We start from the raw sequence: 16,393 nt of genomic DNA on the forward strand, positions 1-16,393 counted from the left end.
GACATATGATTGCTTGATATTCTTGCCTCTGAACATGTGCTTGTTTCCATTGTGTTGTGGGTTTAAATGTTAGTTTCTTGTTTTACAAGTTATGTGAATATCCTAGTGTGGAAATAAGTGTAAAAACATGCCTACGAATATGTCATAACTCTTGGCTTGATACTTCTTTGTGATTCTCATGTTATGGCTGAAATAACACCTTTGAAAATTGCCATGATATGGGGGGATCATAAGTCATATCCTTGCCTTGATGTTATGGCAAATTTAGGGTATATCTTGCCACTCTTAGGTTAGGGATTTCATTACTTTTTTTGCCAAGTTTTTTAGTGTTTCTCTTGCTTATAATTTTCATGCTATTATGCTTTTTGATTACTAACCATTTTACTTCATGTTTCATGCACTCCATAAGCATTTCATCCTCCATCTTATACTCTTAGTCCTTATTATCATACACTTTAACTTTCATGCAAAGACTTAGTATGTAAAGACCTAGGAATTTTGTAATTTCCTTTATATTTTAATTTCTTGCAAGACCATAGCATGTATTTAGGCCAATGATGTAAAGGACAATGGACTCTAATGATGTACACCGACACAAGCACCGACACATGCACACACATCACCTAGATACTCTAGATGTATGGCTAGGATATGCATGTTTAGATGTATGTTTAGGATTGAATGTTTAGATGAATGCTTAGGACTTACACTTAGAAAAATCAATTTTCCAAAAAACCTTGAACAACATCACTTGAAAACCTTTTTTCAAAAAATATAGGAGTCAAAACTCCTTTGCATTTTCTCTTTATTTTCTTAATCAAATTTCAATGAAAATTAATCATAGATGACCTTTTTTTCAAAATAACTAATCAAACCTCACTTTTTTCTTAAATCTCATGCCTTTAAGGCCTCTCAATCTCCATTCTTCAAAATTCCAATTTTCAAACTTAAAATCAACCAACAAAAACAAAAACATTTTTTGGAAGAGAACTACAGTGGATTTGATCCCTTAAAAGGGTACGTAGGCAAGGAACCAATATTCCTTCAATTCAAATAAAACAAAAAAATCAAACATTCTTCTCTCTCCAATTCTTCACTTAGTAAACTCTTAGGTTTAAATAAACACTTTTCAAATAGCATTTAAAAATAAAGCGCGCGCGTAGAACATAAAGATGGTTCCTATAGGATACTATAGTCGTTATGGGTGCCTAACACCTTCCCGTAGCGAAAACAGACATGCTACAAGATAACTTCAAGAGGAGAAACAAAAAACTTAGACAGATGAGATGTTTCAACCTCCTCGAGCACATCAACTCAGCATTAGGAAAAACAAGACTGTTCGAGAATGCATCAAATAGAATACCACCAAGCAAAATAGATGCAGAAATGACAGAACAGAATACTTCCAACAATCTACCTCCAGAAGATATCAGACATGTAACAGGAACACTTCCAGATGTTCTAACAATGTCTGGAACATAATCCGCACCAACCAACTTATAGTGCAACATGAGAGGAGATTCCCTCTTCTCAGCAATAACATTGGCAGTCTTAATACTAGGGTGCTGGTCTAAGATAATACTACTCAACAAGGTAGAAAAGCTATGGGGGATTTAACAGCAGCATGCTTAACAGTTTGTTCACATATATAAGTATCAAAATTCATTTTAGCCTTAGAATAAACTTACCCAACCATGTGGCAATATAAGAGGAATGAGTGGTAGGGAACCAGTTGGCTGCAACAATCCTGTTGAGAATAGCATATTTCCCAGACAATTTGCCAGAGAAAATCTTTACCTTCTTAGGCCACATTATGATCTGATTGGCAGTGATCTTCCTTCACACCTGATTAATCGTCACCTCTAGCTCAGGCATCTTGATCTCTCCAACCCCAAGAACCTTGTTGATGGTGTTCAGAGAGAAGTTGACACATTCTCCTCTAACATAGACTTTAAGATACTTATTGCTAAGAGGATAGTCACAAACATGAGAGATATACATCAGAAACTCCTTCACCAGCTTTCTTTCCAGTGCCAGCATCCCACTATTCAGCACAGTATTCTTGAGAATATCAAATGTACTCAAATTGACACAACACAGTGTTGGAGCATCTTGTTCAACATTATACTCTTTAACATTTCCTTCATCCACACACGGTTAGAACAATTGCCACCAGCTTCTGAGTACTCAGATCCAGCAGTAGATTGGGACACACCAAAATGATTCTCACAGACAAAGAGATTTGATTATTTCTTGAATAGAACAATATGAGATCATATAGACAAACTAGTGGGATACAATCATACCTTCTTTCATTTAAACACAAGAATTCATCTGGAAAGAAAGTAACAAACTTCAGCATTACCTCAAAAGAACATCTTCAAAAATAATAGTAATGCATAGTTGGACAAGCTGGAACATTTCCAAGAATATCAGAGGCATATACAATAGAATAGAGATAGAAACACAGCCTCATAGAAAAATCAAGGGAGAAATAAACTCCCACAAACAACCAACTTCAGAGAAAAATAAATTCTCACAATAGGATGTCAGAACATCTGGTAAGACATCAGTACAACAAAAACATAACAGACCCACATCTATCCATACATTAATCACATAAACTAGCATCATGACATCATCAGACTAGTTAAAAATAATGCTCCCTCTCAGGTAATACTCCCCTTTAATAGGCATATATAAATAATAAACAACTCAATTACCTCCTTCCTTGAATCTGTCCATGAGTCCAGAATTTATCTTCCCTGGAGCTCACCCAGTAGCAGGTCGGGTGCCTGCTCTGATACCAATTGAAATTCTGGCAGGCTAGCTTTCAAATGTTTTATACGATGTTTCAACATTAGATACGAACATAATGTAGAGTAAGATGTTTTAACATCGAGCTAGGAGAAAACAGACAGATCAAGACAAATATAACAGATGTTGAATTATAGCGCAATAGTTAGAAGTTGTTTTTAATTCCAGATGCGCAGAAGGCAGATATTCTGTTTAATGTTCCAACATCATACTAGCAGTAAGCATAAACAAACATCAAAATAAACGACAGGAAAATAAACGGCACAGAGAGTTTGTTAACCAAGTTCAGCACAACTCACCTACATCTGGGGGCTACCAAGCCAGGAAGGAAATCCACTAGTGTAGTCCATATTCAATAGCTCTCAGCAAACCACATTTGCACTATATGACCTAGGACCTACCCATCTAGACTTCAACATAGGAACTCCTAGATCTGAGATCCCATCTCACTCCCTTACAACAGATCACATCCTCTGTGATTCTCAGATTACAGACTCTATCAAAATGTGAAATTACCTTCAAAGCACAACAACTAACACCTTGTTTCACAACTTCGGTGTAGTACACAATCTACCTACCTCTTTGCTTAAAAGCTTCAGAGGAGTGAACAAAATACAACTCAAAGAACAGTCCTAAACATGCATCAAGAAGATACACGAAAGGCTCACAAATAATCAGAACTAAACTTGCATCGACAGATACAAGAGTAGAACACACAAAGACTCAACCCTAAAAATCTACATTTTTAGTGCGGCGGCTTCGATGGTGAATTAGGTCTTGTAGTCTTCTATATATACTGAGGCAATACTGGTCAGAACAACTTGTTGGACTTCAGAACAATTTGGTGATCCATTTCACGAACAACAGAACCAGAAAAGGAAACTCCTAATATGTAGGCACATAATTAGGAACATCCTGATCACCTCCAAAACTTTCCTAATTAAATAACACAATCTTAGGAAATCACAAACAATCTGATTCTGTACAGATATGCGCGTTGCTTAGCCACCAAGATATGAAAAACGAGGTTTCCTTAATAAGAAAAGGCGCGCGTACAAATAGGCATAAAACCAGGCACACTGAACCGTGCCAGGATGTTGGAACATCGTATCCAACATCTTACAGAAATGCCACAAACATGAATATTTGTTTTAGCAACAATGACGTCAATACTCAAATACCCATCACAATCATACCTCTATACAGCTTCTGGTTTACTTTTGTTCTAGTATCTTCTTTGCTTAAGGTGCAGGTTGGATACATTGGAGTGTTCATCAATTTACAATCTTCCAGCTTGAACTTCTTCAGAAGCTCCTTAGTATACTTTGTTTGATGAACATATACTCCATCTTTGCTTTGATTGATTTGAATTCCAAGGAAGAACTTCAACTCTCCAATCATGCTCATTTTAAATTCATCCTGCATTAACTTAGAAAATTCATTGCAAAGAGATGCATTAGTAGAACCAAATATTATATCATCAACATATATCTGCACAACAAGAATGTATTTCTCAACAGTCCTCCTGAAGAGTGTTGTGTCAACCTGACCTCTTTTAAAATCATTTTCTATCAAGAAATTACTTAGTCTATCATACCAAGCTCTGGGAGCTTGTTTCAAGCCATATAGTGATTTCTTAAGTTTATAAACATGGTCAGGATGCTTAAGATCATCAAAACCAGGAGGTTGCTTCACAAACACTTCTTCTTCAATGACTACATTAAGAAATGCACTCTTGACATCCATTTGATATAATATTATGCCATGATTTACTGCATAGGATAAAAGTAACCTGATTGCTTCCAATCTTGCAACTGGAGCAAATGTTTCAGTATAATCAATGTCTTCTTGTTGACTGTAACCGTGTGCAACAAGTCTTGCTTTGTTTCTGACTACTTCACCTTGTTCATTCAACTTGTTTCTGAATACCCATTTTGTTCCAATAATGTTCTTATGTTGAGGTTTGGGTACCAGATCCCACACATCATTTCTTTGAAACTGATTAAGCTCTTCCTGCATAGCTAGTATCCATCCATCATCTGAAAGTGCTTCATCAACTGTAGCAGGTTCAATCACTGATAACAGTCCTATCATAGACTCTTATTGTCTGAAGTATGATCTTGTTCTTCTAGGACTTTCTTTGTTTCCAATGATTTGATCTTCAGGATGTGAAGACTTGTACTTGAATGTGTTCTTGGATTAAGTAGCTTGCTGAGAGCCGTCTTGAGCTTCATCAGAAGCAACTTCATCTTGTGCTTCTGAGGTTGGTTCATATTCATCAGAAGCAACTTCATCTTGTGCTTCTGGACTCTCTTCATATTCAGCTATCTGATCAGGTTCTGGAGTTTCTTCAAGAACCTGTATATCTGCAAAACTTTCATCTTTCTCTAGAGTTTTACTTCCAGGCTCTTTGTCATCAAATTTAATGTGCATTGATTCTTCAACACAAAGTGTTTCTGAATTATACACTCTGTATGCCTTTGACCTTTCAGATTAACCTAAAAAGATTCCTCTTTGGACCTTGGCATCAAATTTTTTTAGGTAGAGCTTGTTATTTAGAATGTAACATGTACATCTAAATTGATAAAAGTAAGAGATATTGGGTCTTCTTCCCTTAAAGAGTTCATATGTTGTTTTCTCCAAGATAGGTCTGATATAGATTCTATTTTGGACATAACATGTTGTATTCACTGCTTCTGCCCAGAAATGTTTAGCCAAATTGTTTTCATGAATCATGGTTCTAGCCATTTCTTGTAAAGTTCTATTCTTTCTCTCTACAACCCCATTTTGTTGTGGAGTTCTAGGAGAAGAGAATTCATGGACAATTCCAAGTTTTTTACAAAAAATTTCAAATGGCTCATTTTCAAACTCTCCATCATGATCACTTCTTACTTTTAAAATCTTCATTTCTTTTTCAGACTGTATTTGAGTGCAGAAGTTACTAAATACATCATAAGCATTATCCTTACTTTTCAGGAATTTTGCCCAAGTCCATCTGCTGTAATCATCAACAATAACTAATCCATATTTACTTTCATATAAGTATGCAGTGCTAACTGGTCTAAATAAATCAATATGAAGTAGTTCTAAGGGTCTAGAGGTTGAGACAATGTCTTTTGTTTTAAAAGATGGTTTTAAAATTTTCCCTTTCTGGCATGCACCACAAATTGCATCTGAATGATAGTCAATGTCTGGTAGGCCTTTAACAAGTTGTAACTTACTAAGCTTAGAGATTAATCTCCAGTTAGCATGTCCCAAACTTCTGTGCCACATGCATTTCTTATCATTCACTGACAGAAGACAAATTACCTTCTGGTCAACCAGTTCAGAGAAATTAATTTTATAGACATTCCCCATCCTTTTTCCCTTGAATATTATGGACTTATTATCTTTGTTGATTATTGTACAGTTGGTCTTTTCAAACATCACATCATAACCATTGTCACAAAACTGACTGATACTCAAAAGGTTATGTTCAAGACCATCTACCAACCACACATTATTAATTGAGATAGAGGAGTTACCAATAGTTCCTGTACCAATGATCTTGTCAGACTGGTTGCCTCCAAACATCACATTTCCTCCTTCTTTCATTGTGAGGGTGAGAAATATAGACTTCTCTCCTGTCATATGCCTTGAGTAACCACTGTCTAGGTACCATGATTTTTTCTTTTCCTTTGCTCTTAGACATATCTGTAGCATTGACAATTTCATATTTAGGTACTCATTGTTTTATGGGTCCTTTCAGGTTAGTACTAGAAGTTTTACTCTTCACTTCTTCTACCTTGTGCTGTAAGTTTGGTAGCTTCTAATTAATCATTACCTTATGTTTAACACCTTTTGGTTTTGACTCCCCACGAGAAACAACTGTTTTGTCCTTCTGAAACTTAGACATCAGGACCTCAGATTCAGGTTTCAACAGACTCTGAGGAACAGGTTCTGATCTCTTCAGAATCTTGATCTTTAAGGTCTTAGAATCAGAGTTTATCATTGCCTTAGGCTTAGAGTTCTTTGGCTTTGAAATAATCTTAGCCTTAGAGCTGGAAGCTTCGGGTTCTGATTGAACTACAGTTTCAAATTTAGCACCTTCATGTACAAAGAAGGTTTTCAATCCTTCCTTGATGCATTCACAACATGCTTTAAGACTGATTTCATTAGGTTTCCCTCCTAAAAATTCAATCCCTTTACCATTGTTTCTGTAAATGCTATAAATCATTGAAGCAACTTTGCTTCTGTCAATACTAGACATAATAAAATCCTCAAGAGCAATTTCATGTTTGCTTAAAGACTTTCCATTAGACTTTTCTTGTAGCTTCTGACAAAGATACTTAAGCTTCTCTTCATAAGTTTTACAAATGAAGTCAAAGCCTCTAAGTCCTTCAGAAGCTTTCAGATCCAATAGAGTTGATTCTTGTTGTTTCATTAAATCAACATATTTTTCTTTTAAATCTTTCAACCCATTGGTTTTCAGTTCAAAATGTGTAAGGAGTTCGTTAAGAGACTCAATAAGTTCTTCTCTGGGAATCTTAGAATATACCTCATTTTCATCTTCAGAGTCTGAGTCAGGATCTGCTTCTGAAGTTACAGTAGCCACTAACCCCATAGCTGCATTTGCTTCATCTCCAGCTTCTTCCTTTTTCAGACCCAGATTCACTATCTAAATCTTCCCAGGTTGTCATTAAACTCTTCTTAATCTGCTTTCTGAATTTCCTTGTGTTGAAACTTGATTTCTTTGACTTATCCTTTGATTTCTCCTTCTGAAGATAAGGGCAATCAGCAATGAAATGTCCAGGCTTCTTACAGTTGAAGCATCCCTTCTGATTTTCTTTCTTGGAGCTCTTGTAGCCACCTCTCTTACTCAGAAACTTCTTGTTCTTCCTTGCCAGATATTCAAGCTTGTTGGAAAGCATAGCCATCTTCTCAGTAGGATCTTCATCAGAGTCTCCATTAGGTGACTCTTCTTCAGATTCAATAACTTTAAGAGCTTTTGATGACTTCCCTTTAGATGGTAGAGCAATATATTTACTCTTCTTAGCAGGCTCACGTTCATTTAGACTTATCTCATGAACCTTGAGAGAGCTGACATGATCTTCAACACTTAAAGTGTTTAAATCTTTAGCTTCCTTAATAGAAGTAACCTTAGGTCTCCATCTAGCAGGCAAACTTCTTAGTATCTGGCTAACATGATCAGAAGCAACATAACTCTTCTTCAGTATTTGTAATCCAGAGACTAGGGTTTGAAACCTTGAGTACATCTCCTCAATAATTTCATCATCCTTCATCTTGAACAACTCATACTGATAAACAAGCATAACAGCTTTTGCTTCTCTGACCTTCTTGCTGCCTTCATAGTTTGCACAAAGAGAAGCAAACATTGCCTTAGCAGTGGATTTGTCACTCATCTTCATATACTCTGCTTTAGGTATGGCAGTGACAAGTGCTCCTCTGATAGTATGATGCTTCTTGTAAAGTTTCTTCTGAGCAGGAGTATGTTTCTTTCTATCAACAGCAGCTCCTTCTTCATCAAGGACCAAGTCACCAGCACCATCTTCAAGTATGTCCCATAGTTCTTCATCTAAACCCATGACATAGCTGTAGAAGTTGGTTTTCCACCAAGAAAATTCTTCAGGATCTCCATTGAACTTAGGAATTTTTCCAAAGTCAGATTTCTTGTTGTCACCATAATCATATGGAACAATATGGTTGTGCCTAGATCCAGAACTGGAAGTATCACCAGACATGTTTTTCTCAGATCTTTTTCTGTTACACTGTTAAGTGTTAAGACAACAGACCAAGGCTCTAGATACCAATTGAAGGTGAGAAAAACACAAGAAGGGGGGTTGAATTGTGTTAGCTTTTTCTTCGTTTTCTCCTAAGCTGAAAACACTGATCAGGAGCAGATAGAGTTCTACTTCTGAAGTGAATTTCAGGACTAACTTGCAGCGGATAAAAACAGAGAGAGAGAGAGAGAGAGAGAGAGAGAGAGAGAAAGAAGAAAGACACAATGCAATTATACAGGTTCCTTCCATAAACCGGAAGTAGTCCTGTCCCCCTTGCACTTCCAAGGAGAGTTGACTAAAATGTAATATCTGATTACAACTGCTCACTACTAAAACTAGCAAGAGACTTCAAACTGCTCAAGCACACAAGCAAGAGACTTTCTATGCTCCTGAACACAATCAAAACACTTCTAATGCTCAAGCACAACTGCAAGAGACTTCTAATCAAACAAAATTACAAAGAAAAATGTTTGAGGTTGAACACTTGATATACAATCAGTGGTGTTCACAATACAAATCAGATACAAACTCTTAAGACTCTAGAATTTCTAAGATATGAAAGTTGATAAGAAATTCTAAGCGAACTTTTGAATGCAGAACAATTTCAGCAGAGTTTTGGCACTTGTAAATTGTTGTTGAGTCCTTGCCAATCTCTAAGTCTTCACTCCTTTATATAGAGGTGTGAAAGAGACGTTGTAAATAGAGTCGTTTGAAGCTTTGATCAATCGCCAATGATCTTTTGCCTGATATGGTTATTGTCCTATGAAGGATCAATTTCAAATCCATTCCAATTGTGAAGGAACATTGTTGCAGGCAGAGCTGTTTTTCTTGTCTTGTAGCAAAGACACAACAGAGTAGTGGAGGTAGTGGTTGTACACTTCGTACAATTGTACTTTGTCAACGCTCTTTAAAGAACAAGCATCCAATGCCTTCAAATCCTTTCAAATTAGTCGTTGCTTCACTTCCAGTCTTCTGCAATGCTTAGACGAGATTAAATCCATTGAACAACCTTTGAAGCTTTAAGTCTTGCATTTCATGATGAACTTCAGCTTCTGGTGATCTTTAGCTTCTGATGAGATGCTTCTGATGAACTTGCTTCTGATGACGTCATCACTTCAGGAGCACTTTGACTTCAGGAGCACTTCTCTTCAGATGCTTCAAGCTTCCTTTTTGTTGATTCATTAGCTCTCTTTTGTTCTTCCAGAACCTATTTAAGATGTCAAATTTTTGTCTATGGTCCTGTACACTTGAACAAATATTAGCTTATCCGATTGACAATTTTTAATACCTTGTTATCATCAAAACTCTCAAGGGTTTAATGTTAAACATATTTTATTCCAACATATCTATCAAACTCTGATAGTACAATTTGTTTTCTTCTGACCACGTGTCGATACAGACAAAGAAAATGAACAGAAAATTCCAGTTTCAGCGAAGGAATTTCAAATGTCTAAACAACGAAATTATCCATATCATGCAAAGGTCTAACGTCTTGGATTTAAAGTTTCTTAACGACTTTTAATACGCTGACACTCTTTTTCAACGTCTCTCAAATCCTTGCCTATATAAGGAGTTGAAGACCTGAACAAGACCAACAAGACTCTGCTATTTTTATTGTGCTCTTACTCTATCAAATAAAAAAGTGCATGGAATACTTAAGAATTTTATATCAAATATTGTATTTTAGAAATTTTAAGTCTTAAGAGTATATTCTGATTTGTATTATTTACACCTCGGATTGTATGTCAAGTGTAAGAACAAATTTGTTTATTTGTAAACACCTAGATGTCTCTTTCAGTTGTAATTGATCATTTGAAAGTCTCTTGCTTTGTGTTTGAGCATTGGAAGTCTATTTCAGTAGTAATTTAGCATTAGAAGTCTCTTGCTTGTGTCCTTGAGCATTTGGAAGTCTCTTGGTTGTGTCATTGAACAATTTGTAATCAGTTGTGATTATAGTGAAATCCCTTGAAAGTGCAAGGGGACTGGACTACTCCTGGATTGTATGAGGAACTAGTATAATTGTTTTGTATTTGCTCTCTCTCTCTCTCTCTCTCTCTCTCTCTCTCTCTCTCTCTCTCTCTCTCTCTCTCTCTCTCTCTCTCTCTCTCTCTCTCTCTCTCTCTCTCTCTCTCTCTCTCTCTCTCTCTCTCTCTCTCTCTCTCATATTATCCGCTGCTATAAGACTCTGAACTCATCAGACTATGACCAGTACTTAAAACACTTATAAAAGTTTTTGAAAAAGTTAACACAATTCAACTCTTCCTTTATATTTTTCTCACCTTCGCACTTGTGAATAGAGAAGGAAAAAAAATAATTTCTCGTAATAATAGGGATCAATTTCCCGGAATTGCACATGTTAAACTCTTTTTTTTTATGTTCTGTCAAAAAAAAATCTTTTTTTTTTTTTTATGAGAAAGGATATATATTTTCTTATACATGATTAATCAGATGTTACGTGGATGTATAAAAAGTGGGTGTTAATGTATCATTATTGTTTCTAAAAACCACATAATTTTTTTATCAAAAAAAGAAAAACTACATGAATTTATGTTTTTATTCAGTCACTTGCCATATGTTTTATCAGGCCTCATGATGGATTTTTAAATAAAACAGATAAAAAAAAATATAAATAAACAATAACAATAAATTATTTCCTTCAAAAAAAAAAAATAACAATAAATTATTTTGCAAGTAACATCACGGACGCTGCTAAATAAATTATCACTCATTATAATACACCGTTTCAAACCAAACGATTTCTTACTACACACGTTATTTGAAAAATCAAACATATATTATAATTGAAGTTGGAATTCAGGTTAATATAATATCCACTACACCATTAAATATTAAAATAATTGGTTGAGTTTGTTTGTATTTTGATTTTTTCAAACAACGTATTTTTTAAATTATAACAATACAATGTACCTAACATATTGGACAGGAACCAATTAGTCACGTCCTTATTTTTATTTTATGGGAAGAGGAAAAAGACGGGGGATTGGGGTTGCCAATTTTCATTATAAATTTCTTCCATGTGATTATTTCAATTTACTAAAATGGTATTTATTCTTTTGTTCTGTTATTATATTATCAACTATAATATTATTTTTCATCCCAATTATTGTTACGTACTATTTCAATTTTTCCTAAAAAAAAAAAAACTATCAATTTTGGTCCGGCTTTTATTTTTTTTTCCGTTACTTTGGTCGGGCTTTTCTATACAATTTTGCCTATACCAACACAGTTTTTTTTTTTCAAGTTAAAATTTAAACTGTCAAAAGAACATCAATCTTAAAAGATCAGTAGTTCCTGCAAAAGAAATTATGATGTGTATTTGGTTTAGACTAATATGCCGTGACTCGTGATGCTATTTATTACATGTATATTGTTTCATGTTGTTTTTGCTTATCACATACTTGGTATCACTACTTCAAAATTTCCTTTTGGTTGGACAGAGGGGAAGAGGAAGGTTCACTATTGGATTCTTAGAAGCCTATTTTGTTAGCCAATAGAGGTTTGAGGTTTAGAGGTTACGATTTTAAGGGCGTTAGATTAAAAGGCATTGGCTATTATAAGAGGAAAGCCAATCATTGTGGGCAAAACTATTACGAAGTAAATATCGCAATTTCGCAATGAAGACGAAACTTTAACAACTAAGGGTGCTTATTAAGTGCTCCACTTGGTGGAAGGATATCAACTCGTTGGAAACAAACTCGATATCAAATTGGTATGAAATATAGGGGAAACATATTTATGGTATGATAGTTGGATTGATGATAGTTCATTGGCTTCAAGATTTAGTCGGCTTTTATCGGTTTCAAGTTTTTGCAATGCATTGTGGAGGAGATGGTGGAGTGGATTGAGGGGCAGTGGGTGGGGTCATGGAGGAGGGAGTTATTTCAGTGAGAGATGGACATGTTCACTGAGTTAAAGGCGGCTTTAGCCAACATGGCTGTGAAAGGGTTTAGGGTCTTAGGGATAGATGGATATGGAAGCATTACATTGGAGGAACATATTCTGCGAGTCATGCCTTATTCGGTAATTATACATGACGGCCTCTTTGTAGAGATCCTTTCTTTTAAAAAATTTGGAACAAGTTGGCCCCGTTGAAGGTGTCTTGTCTTGTTTTCAAAAATGCCAACGAAGGAAAACCTTGTTGATCGAAGATTGTTGCCTCTTATCAAAGAGGAGGTGTGAAGTGGAGGCAGCTACCCATTTGTTCTTTGAATGCCCTGGGTTTGCGCAAGTCTGATGGTTATGTCTTCATTGGTTGGAGTTTACGTCAGTTATGCATAATGACTGCTGTTATCATTTCCTGTAGTTTCAAGGATTACTATAAGTTATACGTCACTCGATCTGTAAGAAGTTGGTTTCTATCAGAGATATTTTGAACCGGTGTGTCTCTTAGTAGTGAAATTAGATCTTTATAGTCTTGGTACTCAGATGAGTTAATTTGTAAGAGTTAGCCTTGATGGAGAAAAGTGATGAGATAGAACAACATATCAATTCAAATGAAGTTGACATATTTGCTTCTGAATTTTTGTAAATTTTATTTTTAATATTCATGTATGTTTCTATATTTAAACTTAGAAAAAAAATTATTGTTCTAAGGACAAATTTATACAGATGAATACCCGACTAAAATTGGTAGTTGCTCTATCAGTTCTCTTTATAGTATAGATGTGTGTGGTTATTGTATAACAGGTAAGTGGATATGCAATAGTTGTAAATATATGCATGGTAAGGAAAATAAACTATGAAAACCTGCGGCCTTAAAAATTAGAAACATGACATATAAAGAAAAGCTTTCACTTTACAACAATGCATCCATCGAAAAGCCATATGAACAATATTGTAACTTTCAGCTGGACTTGTAAGTATTTGTTAGCTACTCAGTTTATTACTAATAATCAACAAGAAAACACGTAATACTTTGATAACCAGAATCACAACATACAAATCTTATAAGAAAAAACTAAATTGTTCATAATCATCTTTTGAAAGAGCTCTGTAGTAATTGGAGTGATTTTGGAAGAATGAAATAAAGTGAACCACATTAATCATACCCAGAAATGTCATATGTCCCAATGCACTTTTTGCTGCAGTATTTGTGACGCTACAATTTGGTGCTTCGACCTTGTCGTGCATTTTCACTGCAATTCCTCACAGAGCAATGAGTGCAAAAATATTGCCAAACAATTCCCTTGCTATGCACAACATTTCCAACAGTCATTTGAAACACACAATTAACATTCATTATCTCATTCAACAAAAACCCTTGACTCATCTCCTTTGGTCAACATTGTTGAGCAGCCATGATCAAACTTAGTCCAAATCCAACACATTCTTAACGCTGCAAATGTTACAGGTTTCATAAACTATAAAAATAAGAACATAAAGGAAATTAATAAATAACTACTTTGAAGTAAACGACAGAGGATTTTGGCTCACAACAAGACTAACTAATGTCATCAAAAGTTCTGCTATTCTATATCAAACTTCTAAGTTCTGCTATTCCATTATATCAAACATAAATTCGGAATTATATGTTTTTTGTAGTCCAAAGAAGGCTGGAATTTCATGTTACGCCAGAATCAAATCTTCACATGCCTAAAAGAGACTGATACTCTAAAAGCGCGAAGGTTTAATCATAAAAACAATGAGACCCACCAGTACATAGTGTCTCCAGAAGAAACCACATTCTTGCAAATCCAGTCTGGCACAATCTTTTCCAAAATCTCAACAAGTTCTTCAGCTTCTCCTATTGGGAGGAATAAGATTTTTTGAAACGAGGGAGGGAGGAATAAGATTAGTTAGCTAGATTGTTTATTACTAAGAAATCGTGTGAATTATACTAAAATAGAATAAGAACATACCAAATATATAGAGTTAATCACACCAATGATGAAAGATTGTTATCCGATTCATCCAAACCAGTTTGATCTACGTTGGTTTCCTCAAAGGAATGACCAAGGCTTTCTTCTACCTTCATTGAGAAACCAACTAACAAGAAAGCAATTATATAAACAAGATAAAAAATTGCTTTTACAAAATAATTGCTTTTGAAAGATACTAAATAAAATAATAAGTGAATATCAAAGTATGATTCTAAGAGTAAGTCCAGAATTAAAACCAAACAAGATGGCAGCTATACCTCCAGTGGTAGGGAAACGAAATCAGAAGATTTGAGGTCCTAAGAACATCCTCTGCTAGGTTTAGACAAGTCTGCTCTAGTGTCCAAATCATCACTGCCTTTTGTGAGTGTAAATTCAAGCAATCCTGGGAATATGACTTTTGGACAGTCATATTCTGAGGCTTAACATCAGAACCGAGTAACAATCTCCTCTAAGGTGTTGACCTGTGCAGGTGTCTGTGTGTCAACAAACTATCCGTACAAGAGACAATTTTCAAATCAGGGCTTTCCGAATTATTGCAGCTACAGAATGAGGAGGTGAGATCTTATGCACTGGTGTATTAATATCATTTGGTTGAAAACACAATGACAATTATTTCTTCTGGTCGCCTCTATGTGCATTAAGATTACTCACATAATCAAACAACAGTGTACATTCTTTCTGCCGTGTGCTTCACTTTGTTGGTTGTCTAGGAAGTTTTCAGATGATGACAAGCACTGAATTTGCTCAGTCTGGTTAGAAACATTCTTATGAGAAATGTGTCTTATAGAAGATGAACTCAAATGTAAGTTGTTTGGCAACGGTTCAATTTCATCAGAAGTTAATGAAAGTTCTGTTGGTAAGTTAAAGGGCTCTGGTGGTAGCATGGCCTGTGGAAAATCAGTAACCTTATCAACAATAAAAAGCAAAAAATAAAATTAAAGTAATGAAATCAATTCTTTCGCACAAGTCAGTATTTCAAACAAGACAGTATTTCAAATATCTCTGCTTAACTAAGAACAACAAAAAGAAATATAGAGGACTCCGACCCAAGGAAATACTATGGCATGATCTTTTCAATAACCATTCCTTCTTTAATTTTACCCTTGTTCCACTTTATTCAACTTACTTTTCAATAACCAAGGAAATACTATGGCATGATCTTTTCAATAACAAGACAAATACTATGGCATGTTTGGATTTCATAGGCTTTTTTCAACTTACTTTTATAGGTTCTCCAATATAGTTTATAAAAAGGAAATTAAATGTTTTTTCATTTTTTGTTACTAAAATAGTTTATGCAAGTTTATACATAAGCACTAATCATGATAAGAACTTGTGCTATCACCTAAAAATAAGTGGTTTAACCAAACAGACCCATATCCTATTACCATAAGGATGTGTATCCTTGAGAAGATAATGTTTATGATTCAAGCGCAGACAGTAGAATTCTAAATTTAATAAACAGGTCTAACTATTTAATATTATCCAACAAACAGAAATGTTTTCGAAAACTAAATGGAGCCTAGAAATATCTAATTTCACTACAAGAAACTACCTCTCTAAATGCACTGAAAAACGCAAATCTATTGTAAACAGAAAGAGTAAGATCTCTGTTTAATAGACACAATCAACAAAAAACATTGTACATTTGATAAATAGCAGCATCACGAAATATCAATCTCAACAAAATACAAACTGTATATAAAATCTGCATGGTTTTGGTTGGTTTTCCCATTATCTAGTGGTAGGATGACTTTTAACAATTATCAAAACATGGAAAAAATTAATATTTCTGCATAAAGATGCCAACTTGTCATTAAAAATATATAATTGTGAATTGGCGAATACATAAAAAGTCTATCGTAAAATTATGAAACAAATTAACATCGTACAATA

At 34.9% G+C, this 16,393-nt stretch overlaps 1 pseudogene; it reads right to left on the reverse strand.

The window, feature by feature from the left end:
- Window positions 1–1,208: 1,208 nt before the first annotated feature.
- Window positions 1,209–8,558, reverse strand: LOC146917725 (uncharacterized; annotated as a pseudogene).
- Between the last annotated feature and the right edge of the window lie 7,835 nt (window positions 8,559–16,393).

Source organism: Medicago sativa, chromosome 6 (genome assembly GCF_051527215.1).
Source record: "Medicago sativa cultivar Bolivia chromosome 6, Bolivia_mono, whole genome shotgun sequence".
Classification (NCBI taxonomy): Eukaryota; Viridiplantae; Streptophyta; class Magnoliopsida; order Fabales; family Fabaceae; genus Medicago; species Medicago sativa.